Below are 9952 nucleotides of genomic sequence, written 5' to 3' on the forward strand. Positions count from 1 at the left end.
CCTGGCTCGAAGTTGTTTGGAGGACCGGGGCCGATCCATAGATCGGATCGGAGGGGGACTCCAGAGTGGGTGCGGCGGGGACTGCGGGGGTGCGGGAAGGGGCAGTGAATCCAGCGAAAACCAGATCGCCCCGCATATCCGCAACGCACTCCAGATTGCCGAATCGATTTCGATATTCGGGAGCGAAGTTACCGATCTGATCCAGACGACCAGTTAGGTTAGCGTGCAGCATGATGCTACCGAACGCGAAGAGTTGTCCGGGGACGAAGAAGTCCCCGGAGCTGACGCCCTTCCCTATGGTTAAGCGAGCCATCGATCCTTGGGAGATGATACATCTCCAACGTATCTATAATTTATGAAGTATTCATGAGATGTTTGCAACAATTTTATATGGTTTTGGTATGATTTTATTAGAACTAACCCGGAATAACACTATTTTCAGCAGAACTACCGTGGTGTCGTTTTTTGTGCAGAAATAAAAGTTCTCGGAATGGGCTAAAAATTTACGATGATTTTTTATGGACCAAAAGAGACCCCCGAAGCACCGGAGTTGGTCTAGAAGAGTCCCGAGGAGGCCACAAGCCTCCAGGGCGCGCCCTGAGGCTTGTGGGCCCCTCAGGCACCCCCTGACTTGTTTCCAACGCCAAAAATTCTTATAAACAAGGAAACCTCCAAAAAGAACCCTAGATCGTAAGTTCCATCGCCGCAAACCTCTGTAGCCACGAAAAACCAATCGGGAGCCCGTTCCGGCACCCTGCCGGAGGGGGAAACCATCACTGGAGGCAATCTTCATCATCTCGGCGGTCTCCATGATGAGGAGGGAGTAGTTCACCCTCGGGGCTGAGGGTATGTACCAATAGCTATGTGTTTGATCTCTCTCTCTATCTCTCTCTCTCTCTCTCTCTCTCGTGTTCTTGATTTGGAACGATCTTGATGTACCGCGAGCTTTGTTACTATAGTTGGATCATATGGTGTTTCTCCCTCTCTACCTTCTTGTGATGAATTGAGTCTTGCTCTTTGAGGTTTCGTTATGTTGGATTGAGTATTGGATTTGAGAACACTTGATGTATGTCTTGCGATGGGATATGTGTGGTGAAAATGGGATGTTCTATTGATTCACTTGATGTATGTTTTGGCACTCAACTCGCGGATTCCTAAGGTGACATTGGGGTAATCTATGCATAGGGGTTGATGCACGTTTTCATCATACGTTCTCCGATATAAACTTTGGAGTGATTCTTTGTTGCATGTTGAGGGATTGTTATGTGATCCAATTATGTTATCATTGTTGAGAGACTTTGCACCAATGAAAGTATGAACCCTAGGCCTTGTTTTCAAGCATTGCAATACCGTTTGTGCTCACTTTTGTTACTAGTTACCTTGCATTTATTATATTTTCAGATTAAAAAATATCTACTATCCATATTACACTTGTATCACCATCTCTTTGCTTGAACTAGTGCACCTATACAATTTACCATTGTATTACGTGTGTTGGGGACACAAGAGACTCTTTGTTATTTGGTTGCAGGATTGTCTGAAAGAGACCATCTTCATCCTACGCCTCCCATGGATTGATAAACATTAGGTCATCCACTTCAGGGAAATTTGCTACTGTCCTACAAAACTCTGCGCTTGGAGACCCAACACGAGTCTACAAGAAGAAGGTTGCGTAGTAGACATCAAGCTCTATTTTGGCGCCTGTCGGTGTCCTAGGAATGGGAGTGCACAGACTTGCCTACTTGCGGCCCACGGTGTGGCTCAGTCAGCAGGCCCGCTACGGCCCAACTACTCCAACAACAACTCAAGACCCTCGCGAGGCGGACGACACCAAGACCTTTCTCGAGGCCGGCCTCACTAGGCTGGCTCCCGGGGAGCGGAGATATCAATGCAAGGTGCACCTCGCTAGGTTCACATGACGTGAGCCATGACGACCAAGGCCAGGCGGGCGCCAGTGGGCACAGTGTACCCGTTTCCTCTTTGGTGCCAAGGAGGCAAGCGCAGGCGCAGGGTCCCGAGGAATCAACTAAAGGTTTCCATATCGGTGCAACGAGACCAAGACCGCCAGGACGGAGGTCATCGTGGAGCCCACTGTAGCGTCACCACCAGAGTCTTTTGCAGGCGAAGACCGCTTTTGTCAAGATAACTTGTACTAGTTGTCTCCCTTTGAATTTGGCCGTTGTGGGATCCCTTCCCTCCTACATTTGGGAAGAGGACCAAGGCCACTATAAATAGGACTTAGCCACCACCTGGGGGAAGGGGGATCGATCCGACCCGAACCACCTCACCAGCTCATCGAGCTCAAGAACACCTCACCTCCTGAGGTTGTTCACCCACTACACTAGTTCATCCTCAGCCCCTCGAGGCAATCCACCACAAAGCTGGAGTAGGGTATTACACTGCAAGGTGGCCTGAACCAGGATAAAATGTCGTGTCCCTTCTCCCTTGGGTTCGTCGAGCTAGGCCGTGGAATCATTGAGCAGGCAGACTGGGAAGAGGGAGTTCTTCGTACGCACCCCAGAGTTCGAACCTCTCAAGGGTGTGCGGAACCCCGAATCCGACATTTGGCGCGCCAAGTAGGGGTGCGTCGAGGCCTCTCTTCCGTCGACCGACTCTCCGCGGCTCTGCTGTCTCCATGGCTGATGCTCGTCGAGCCCGTGCTGAGCATCGAGCCGATCTCGCCGCTCGCATCGCCCTGACGGCGCCCTTCAGTGGGCCTCCCCGTCGTTCTCCATCACCCGCCGCCAACGCAGCCACCGGCCCGGTGGGGCACAAGCAGCAAGCTTCGTCACTGCACCCCTCTGTGTGGTGGGACGGACGCACCTCCACCCCGTCGCTGACTCCGGCCAGCTCGTTGTCCCACGCTCGTCACAGCTCGACGAACGCGCAGGCTGTGTTGCTCATGGCGCGTGAGCTCCTGCGCTATTGCCCAGTCGACGACCTCTACAAAGACTGGCTGGACCGCATCGCCGAACTAGTCAGCGCGGCTGGGGGCTCGCCTACGCCGTCCCTCTCGTTGCCTCACCCGCCGCCTGCTGCGGGCAACGTAGCCCATGGAGCGCCTCCGCCACCTCCCCGTCAGGACGTCGCCCCTCGGTCCAAGACGCGCGGCCCCACGGCATGACCCACCACGCAGGGCGCCCGCACGCGAAGAAGAAAGCTGCCGAGAGGTCCAGCGGCTGCAAGAAGGTGCTCCAGCGCTCCCTCCGCCACCACTCAAGATCGCGCGTCGCCTACAGGGGTGGCGCGTGAGCACGAAGATCAGGCTCCACCTCCACAACAGGCTTGAGTGACTATAGCGGGCTTCCGCGCCTTCACCCATGAGCTACACGGCGTCGTTTGGCCGCGCAAGTTCAAGCCTGACCTACCTCCACGCTACGACGGCACCCCCGACCTGCGGAGTTCCTACAACTCTACGAGTTGAGCATCGAGGCGGCCAGCGGCGACGAAAAGGTCATGGCGAACTAGTATCCCATGACCCTCAAGGATGGCGCACGCTTGTGGCTCCTGAATCTGCCCGCGGGATCGATCTCCTCCAGGGGCGAGATGCGCGAGCATTTCGTCGCCAACTTCCAGGGCACTCACGACCGCCCGCCTGCGGCGGGTGACCTACGACGCATCAAGCAGCAGCCGAGGGAGACCCTACAGAAGTACATCCATCGCTTCAACAGCGTTCGCCTCAAGATCCCCAAGGTTTCAGGCGAAGCCGTCATCTCGGCATTCTCCGATGGCGTCCGCGATGTCAAGATGAAGGAGGAGCTCGCCATCCATGAGGACCTGTGCACGGCTCTGGAGATGTTCAACATGACAACCAAGTGCGCGAGAGCGGAGGAAGGGTCCCTCTCCCTCCTCGAGCTCCCCGCGGCCAACACAGAAGACAAGAAGGCCAAGGCCAAGGACGTGAAGTGCAAGGGGGCTGCCATGCTCGCGGCTGAACCGGACATGAAGCGCGGCTGCGACCACCCAGAATCATCCAAGGGCAGCCGTCCTTTCTGCGTCTTCCACAACGTACACAGCCACAACACCAATGACTGTCAGGAGCTCAGGGCCATTCGCGATGGGCGCCTTGGTCGACGCCCTGAGCGCAACGACTGAGGCTACGGCCGTGGAGGAGGTCGAAGTGGAGGACACTGGGATGACCGCGGCCCCCGCCAGGAGTGGCACGACCAGCCTCGTGAGGACCGCTGGCAAGGCCAGCCTCGCGAGAGCACCTGGAGAGACCAGCCTCGTGAGGACCGTCCTCACGGCAATGCCGGCCTCCCTCCGCTGCCACCACCACCAAGGAGGAATGACGACCACCACCAGGACGAGGGGGCTGGGGGCCTCCAAGAGGCTCACACCATCGCATGCATCTTGGGTGGCGCTCAGGCCCCAACCTCCCATTGCATCTTCAAGCAGTTCGCTCGTGAGGTGAACGCGGCCCTTCCCAGGCTCGAGGCCACGCGTCCGCTCAGGTGGTCCAAGTGCACTATCACCCTCAGCTCGTCCGACCACCTCAAGTGCGCGGCAACTGCCGGCGCCCTCCCGATGCTTTGCTCGCCCGTCATCAGCAATGTCCTTGTCACTAAGACCCTCATTGATGGCGGTGCGGGGCCCAATGTTCTTTCCATCGAGACGTTCGACCGCCTCCAAGTGCTATATGATCAGCTGCAGCCCACCAAGCCCTTCTTAGGAGTGACCGACGGCTCCACCACCCCGATAGGGCAGATACGCCTCCCTGTCACCTTCGGCCAGCACGACAACTATCACACCGAGTTCATCGACTTTGACATCGCCCACATCCGCCTTCCGTACAACGCCATCCTTGGATATTCGGACCTGGCCAAGTTCATGGCGGTGACCCACCATGGCTACAACGTCCTCAAGATGCCAGGGAACCACGACATCATCACAATCGCTTGAGAGGAGAAGGACGCGGTGTGCTCCCTCGAGCGCGCCTACCAGGCTGCGGCGATTGAAGACCCAGACAACGAAGGTGCCATCTACCATCCTAAGGCCGTCCTTAAGAAGAAGAAGCAGCTGCTCCGCCAAGAGCCTCAGGAGGGTGGTGTCTCCAGCCGCACCACCTCAGGACCTGCGCCCACGGATGGGGCACCTCCCTCCCTCGCATAGGAAGGCGTGCCCGGCGCCCTCCTCATGCTGGGCTCGGGGGCTCTCTTCTGGAGGGCCTCTGACTTAGCCAACGTCACGAGGGAGGCGCTCAGGCACCACATGGAGGCATGCTTCATCGCACGCTTCCCTCACGAGGGCACAAGGCAAGGGGTGCCAGGTGCTCGGGAGTTCATCACCAGGACGACCGAGGAGCTTCAAGAGGCGAGAGCCATGCGCGGCGACCGCCGCCTGCCACCTGGCATGGCTCCTTGTCCTGGCGAGGACAATGAGCTGCGCGTCTACGTCAACATTCCAGGGCTCAACAGAGCCGCATCCCAGGAGCGCTTCTGGCCTTCGCACGTTGGTCTGTGCGAGGGTCTGCCTCACAGCTACGTTCGCCTGCCTTTTGGCTTGCTGAGCGCGGCCGTTACCTTCCAGCGCCGCCTACGAAGCATCATGGCGACTCAGGAGGCCATGCACCACGTGGTCCTAGCGGAGACGGCGACGGTTCTTCACGAGCCTCCCGAGCCTCTAGAGCCTCCCGAGGTTCAGGACCCAGGCGGCTCGTGAGGAGCAACCTCTGTAGCACGCATCTTTAGCTACTTCAACATCTCTTCAGCAACGATTCTAGGTGATATTTTCCGGTTTACTCTGTTGGGGGCGCCCCTCGGGCTGCATTATCCCCAGACCGCATGGGCCTGTCCCTGTGGCATGTATCTTTCTTGCATCTTACAGTCTCTCTGCTGGGGGCGACCCTCGGGCTGCATCATACCCAGGCCGCGTGGGTCTGTCCCTGTGGCATGTATCATTCTTGCATCTATCAGAACTAGCATTACCTCCTTCCATAAGATGATTTATGTTGTCACCTGCTTGCCCGTTGCCCTTCGCGGCTTCCCGCGTTGCTGACTGGCCTCCTGCTCATCCCATAACGAGGACTACACATGCTGGCATGGCGCTTGTGCTCGGGTCCAGCCCTGCAACACTGACAAACCTGAGAGATCGAGCTCTGGCTCGTGGCCCGCCCCGCGCACGCCACCTCACTAGATCCTCAGTGCCTCCATCTTCCTGTGGAAGGATCAGCGACAGGACAGCAAATGCGGTTATGGGTCATATTCGCCCCTCGGACTAACCCGCAGGAACCTCCAGAGCTTAGCTACGGGCGGCCCCGCCAACTACCCCTTTCTCATGCGATTCGCTTGCGCGTTAAAGGGGGGGCTCCTGAGCATCACGCCTCAGGAGCTCCTACTGACTCTCCAGCCCTCACCCCTGGCCTTGACCACGGCATCGCTGTCGGTGTCAAAACCGGCGGATCTCGGGTAGGGGGTCCCGAACTGTGCGTCTAAGGTCGATGGTTTACAGGAGACAGGGGACACGATGTTTACCCAGGTTCGGGCCCTCTCTATGGAGGTAATACCCTACTTCCTGCTTGATTGATCTTGATGAATATGAGTATTACAAGAGTTGATCTACCACGAGATCGTAATGGCTAAACCCTAGAAGTCTAGCCTGTATGACTATGGTAATGAGTATATCTTTCTGGACTACACCCTCCGGTTTATATAGACACCGGGGGGATCTAGGGTTACATAGAGTCGGTTACATAGGAAGGAATCTTCATAGTTGATCGCCAAGCTTGCCTTCCACGCCAAGGAGAGTCCTATGCGGACACAGGTACATTCTTCGGCTTTCATGTCTTCACAGCCCATCAGTCCGGCTCATGGATAACAGGCCAGACGCCCGAGGACCCTTTAGTCTAGGACTCCCTCAGTAGCCCCTGAACCTGGCTTCAATGATGAGGAGTCTGGCGCGCAGATTGTCTTCGGCATTGCAAGGCGGGTTCTCCTTTCCGAACTTGTAACACCCAAGATTTTGGCCTTGTTTTATTTATTAAAATGTTGCCAGGAAATAAAACTTTTCCATTTGTCAAATTTTACCATTTGTGATTTTGGATTTTTGCCTCTAGTGGGAGAAAATCTTCAAAGGTATTGTTGGACTTGTTTGCTCTCTATAATAAAACAATTCTTTATCAGTGGATTCAAATTTTTGCAAGATTTATTCCCTCAAAGCTTTACTTCTTTAAAATGATTTCTTTTGCATTTGGAGCCTGTTTTGCACTACAACCTTTTGACAAATGCATTCAAAAATTCCACCAAAATTTGGGGATGTCATGTGATGTTTCCACATCACTTTTATGCAAGAATACCTTCTGGCCATTGGAGATTTTGAGCTCTACACCAACTTTTCCAATCTGGTCCAGTAGGCACTTTTGCACTACAACCCATTTAAATATTTCTTTAAAAATTCTTCCAAGTATTTGGAGATGTCAGTGGATGCATACAATTCACCTTCAAGCAAAAACCCAGTGATGTTATTTGAAAAATTTGAGTGGATCAACCTCTTTTGCATTCTGGCCCAAATTGGTGACTTGTACTGCAACCTTATTTTTCCTTGCTCTAGTAACCCTGAGCTTTTTCCTACTGGTAGCCCTCCCTTCAAAACCATTAAGTCCAGGAGAGTGGACTCATTGGAGGTTTTGAAATGCATGCTTTAAACCCTTTTTCTTTCCGTCCAAAACTGGAGTTTTGCAAAACTTGCACTAACAAGTTTCTGGTTTGGCCCAAGTGACCTTACCACCATCTCCTGCATCTAAAGAGACCCTGATCTGGAGATTTTGGCCACTCCAAGAGAAGCCTAAGTGCATCTGGCATTCTGTCGAACACCTGGTGTGCACAGTCTGTTTTGACATGAGTTCTTTGTTTGCACTGTGAACTTGCTCCAATGACCCAGCAACCATGTCCATTGAGCGCTTTGCTACCCCTACCCCCATCCTGTGCAGTACCAGCTCCACCCTCGCGCTCTAGATCGCACTGGCATTTCGTCGAGCAGGTGCCGTGCGTGCTCTGGGCGCGCCCAGAGCGCACGTTTTGCACGCGCGCGCACTGAGCCGACAGGCCGCACTGCCGCACTGCCGCACTCGACGCGACCCGTCCCTGGCCCCTACTGCATCGCTGAACCGCGCACTAGCCCGCTCCCTACTCCACGGCATCTCTGGCGCCCTGCTGCGCCGCTGGCCGCGCCCTTGGCGGCACGCCGGCGTCGGCAGTGGCCTTTGCCATGTTCAGCACCGCCCAAACCACGCTAGCGCGCCAGCTGCCCCTGGGAATAGCTCGTGCTTATCCTCCCGCTCGTCGGCATGCTTTCGTCGCCGCCACGATGCCCTGCCACTACAGGAAAGTGGTCGCCGGCGATCTTATCCTCGGGCACCACGGGAGCCAGCCTCGTCACGCTATATAAGGGGACCCCGAGCCTCTCCGAGCACTCAGGCGACATCAGACCCTCCCCGTAGAGCTCCCCTAGCAGTAGATTGACCAGAGAGGCCCGTCCTCTCCAACTCCGGTCAGTTCGGCCGCCGCTAAACTCCGGTGTGATTCGTCGCAGCCAGCCACCCTTTCGCCCAACCAACGCCACCAGTAACCCCCTCTGGTCCTTGTGGAGCTGCCCAGCTACCCAACTTCGATCGGAGACCACCTGAGCACAAAAAGCACTTCGCCACCGTAGCCCTCTCCGCCGCGGAGCTCGCCGCCGGCGACTCCTTCCACCTCCGTCGACCCAACAACCACCTAGGGGACCGCCTCGGTCTAGCCGTTCCATCCCCGCCCTTGGATGCCCGTGAGGTGCTGCCGTTCGTCGACGGCGATCGCCGGAGCCTCGCTCCCGTCGGGAAGAAGAGAGGAGAAGGAGGGAAGAACGGTCAAACCTGACCAGTGGGCCCTCTGGACCCACTGTCAGTGACCCGCGCGGCCATTCTCTCTCTGTTTAAGTGAAGGCGCAAACTCCCGAGTGCGTCTCCTCGACTGCGAAAGCGTATTTTCTTCTGAATCGTTTTCTTTCCTGGTTTTATTTAAAAACAGAAGTTTGACTAATCTTTGACTGGCTATAACTTTTAAAATAGAACTCCAAATGAGTTGATTCTTTTTCCTGCCTCTCTCAAATTTCATCTAGTTTATTTTAAGATTTATTTCAAAAATATTTGAGACAACTTTTGGTACTGTGTTTGAAATATTAGTTATTTGTATATTTTGCAAAATAGGATTTTGGAGAAAAAGGAAAGCTTCCAATAAATGCATCCTTTGCATACTCTTGAAGGCAAGCATTTCTGAACTCTGGCATAATATTTTGTTGTGGTGTTCTGATTCGATCACAACACCTCTTGACTTGGAGTATGCGTTTGCCTTATGTATCGATGCAGTCTCGTGCATGAGTGCACTTTGGAGTTGTTTTGTGGTCAGCAATGGATACATTAGTGATTTGGATCATCCTCGTGAACTTCTCATGCATACCGGTAGGAAGCCGGGAAAGTCGTGTCTTGGGTAGACATGGGCTTGTCCCTAGTCCCTCGTCGAGACGAGTATGTCCGGCATGGCATGGTGAGGCTCGAGGAGTGGTGGTCTATTTCACTAGTGGTAATATTGTTGGAGGATTCTTGGACCACCTGAGTCGGTTGTAGATCGAGTCTTGATCAATAGCTTCCTTATTTGTTGGTACCACCACTTGTCCCTGCAGGGGATAGGGTATGGTTCAGTAAGTTGTCAACCCCTACCAAAGCACACACCGTACAGAGGGGCCATAGTGGAAGATACCGGAGGCCTCCGGTAGGCAGGCCACTTGGTCAGGGGGCATGGGTGTTTCCGGTTGGGACCGAGAGGGGGGGCACCCCCTTAGAGCGCGCGAATAGAAATTTGATCCCATGCTACGTCGACGTTGTAGCCTCCCCACTTAGAGTTTTGCTTGGCAGGTGTCGTGGGTGGTTCCAGACACCGGTGAGTTAAGCTGGTGTGTGCAGGTCAGGCGTGTTTTCAAT

This window comes from Triticum aestivum, chromosome 4D (assembly GCF_018294505.1).
Source record: "Triticum aestivum cultivar Chinese Spring chromosome 4D, IWGSC CS RefSeq v2.1, whole genome shotgun sequence".
Classification (NCBI taxonomy): domain Eukaryota; kingdom Viridiplantae; phylum Streptophyta; class Magnoliopsida; order Poales; family Poaceae; genus Triticum; species Triticum aestivum.